Below are 2,500 nucleotides of genomic sequence, written 5' to 3'. Positions count from 1 at the left end.
AATTTCCACAGAACATTCTCAGAATATCAAGAGAGAAAAGCAGCGTTCTGCGGGAAATCATCTTGGCCAGTGATGTCGTTCTGGGTTTGGTCAGGCCCAGGGAGGTAAGTACCTCGTTATTCTCAAGGGGCCACTTTCCTCTTGCCCCAACCGGGAATCCAAAGAATGTGACCTTGCTAGCCTTCGTCAGCACTTTGACTTGATCACCAAGAGGGGTATAGTACGAAACTTTGTGCGAGGCAGCATCTGACAAGGTATTCTTTGAAAGCTCAAAACGGACGGTGACATCGATCACAACCGCCTCCTCATCTTTTGCAAACACGAGGTCAGGCTTTCTCATCTCTCCCGTCTCGGATATGAACCGTGGCTCTTTGTATACAGACCAGCCCAATCTAGCCGCTTCGTCTGCCAGAATGTTACTGATCTTGTTATGTCGCGCAATTCTTGCTTTCTGTACTGCAGGACATTGACCGAGAATGTGCGAAAGGGACTCGAGTCTGGCAGAGCATTTCCTGCAGGAACGTAAGGCCCCATCTCTGCCTCTGTTCAAGCTTTCTCTTGTTGGGTAAATATTTGCCCTTAGTTGTAGTGCTGCGATAAAGAAGCATTGTTTAAAGCCGCACCATGGCCTCAACCAAGCATTACTGATTCTATCATGCGCAAAGTTTACAATGCCCCTTCCTTGAACCGGCTTTTCGCACCATCTCTGAAATTCATGCTCCCTCCAATCGCAGGGTCTCGGATATACAGGTTCTTTTGACACAGAGTCCCTGAGAACGAATGTTGGGATTGCATCACTGTCACCCCCTGCTCGTACCCACAAATTACGGTATTCTTCCTCCATACCCTGCGAGGACACAATATTACGGGTGATAGCATCGGACGAGTTTGCTATACGTTGCAGCCTTCTAACTTGAACCGAAGGGATTGTTTTTTCCAGTTTCAAGATGGCAAGGCCTCCGTCTCGGGCTCTGGCATATAACAGTCCATCACAAGTTGAAGCGGGAAGGTGGAGCCATCCTTTTACCGCCTTTCTAATCTCTTGGTCCAACCCACGGAGAGTTGATTGCTTGCAGTCCGAGTGGTCTGCAGGATATAACAATCTGGGTAGGGCATAGGCATTGAGTAGTTCAACCTTCTGAGTTGGCTTCAGAGGCGCCTCATCGATTTTCGAGATCCATGTCTTTAGCTGACAATGTAGATCAGGCTGTATAGTGCCAGTCCAAGGGCCAATTTTCAGACCAAGGTATTTCGTTGATTCATCAGGTTGGATCATATGGACATCTTTATTTTTGATAGTCCATGGGTCGCAGTTGTTCACCGTATATGAATCTTTGGTTGGGCTTATCATGAAGCCCTGGCACTTTCTGGCCTGAACCTCCAATCCCGATAGCCCACAAAATGATTCCAAGATCGCTAGATTGGCGGCCATACCAACCCAAGATTCGCTCACCAACACCAAATCATCAGCAAACGCAAGAGCTGTCACGTGGTCGGTATCAATGGAGTACCCAACTCCGTGTGACTCTAGGGTGCATATCAAAGGGTCCATGGCAAGATTGAAGAGCAGGGGTGACATGGGGTCACCCTGTTTGACACCAACACGTATGCTAATTTCTCGAGTCGACTCGCCATTGCTTTTGAACGAGGTCGTACACTGATCGTAGGCGTTCTGGATGATGCCCACCACGTGTTCATCTACTTTCTTGTGCCTTAACACCCATAAAATATGAGCATGCGAAACCGAGTCAAAAGCTTTCGCTATGTCGATAAACATGACAGCCAACGGCCTGTGCAATTTCTTAGCATGTCTCATAAGGTCCTGTAGCACCTTAAGATTTTCAGAGCAGCCAGATGCCGCTATAAAACCACGCTGCCTTGGGTTTAAGGGACAAGCACGAGCAAGACGTGCAGTCATTATTCTGGAAAATAATCTCAGAATCATTGAACCGATCGTTATTGGTCTCCAGTTCCCCAATTCTTTCAGCTTTTCATCATCCATAACCTTAGGAATAAGAATCGTCCTATTCTTTTTCAACTCTTTGGGAATAATTCCTGTAATCATCCATGCATTAAATAGGGCTGTCAGTGTCCGACCCTCGGGGTCGGCAGCACAGATTGCAGCCCTTGTTAGGCCATCTGGCCCAGCTGCTGACGTTGGTTTAATGGCCCGTATGGCAGTCTGAACTTCCTCCACCGAAATTAGGGGCTCAAAGTATTCGTTATTTGCAACACCTGATGACTTAAATTGGCCCAGGCCATTGAATGGCAACACCTTCTCCCATTTTTCGCAGTAAAAACGATATACATCTGCGTTCGGGATTCGGCATTCATGACGTTCAGTGCCATCCAGGACTAAGGACGCAAGAAGAGAGCGGTTCTTAAAGAAGAGCTTCTGGTGCTTCATGAAGCTTCCTCGTTTTTCCGCTCTCTTCTTCATCCAAGATCGTGTGGGTAATATCCTGGGTTTAATAATGTCGTTCTCGGGTTTTGAACGTTT

General features: G+C 47.3%; 1 pseudogene; it reads right to left on the bottom strand.

Moving 5' to 3' along the window:
- Window positions 1-2,500, bottom strand: part of LOC142920731 (28S ribosomal RNA) — a 10,572-nt pseudogene that overhangs the window by 3,861 nt on the left and 4,211 nt on the right.

Source organism: Petromyzon marinus, unplaced genomic scaffold (assembly GCF_048934315.1).
Source record: "Petromyzon marinus isolate PM22_M1 ecotype Great Lakes invasive population unplaced genomic scaffold, UKy_Petmar_22M1.pri1.0 PM_G_Scaffold_73, whole genome shotgun sequence".
Lineage (NCBI taxonomy): Eukaryota > Metazoa > Chordata > Hyperoartia > Petromyzontiformes > Petromyzontidae > Petromyzon > Petromyzon marinus.
The sequence above is the reverse complement of the archived record's forward strand: the minus strand, read 5'-3'. Positions and strand labels throughout refer to the sequence as shown.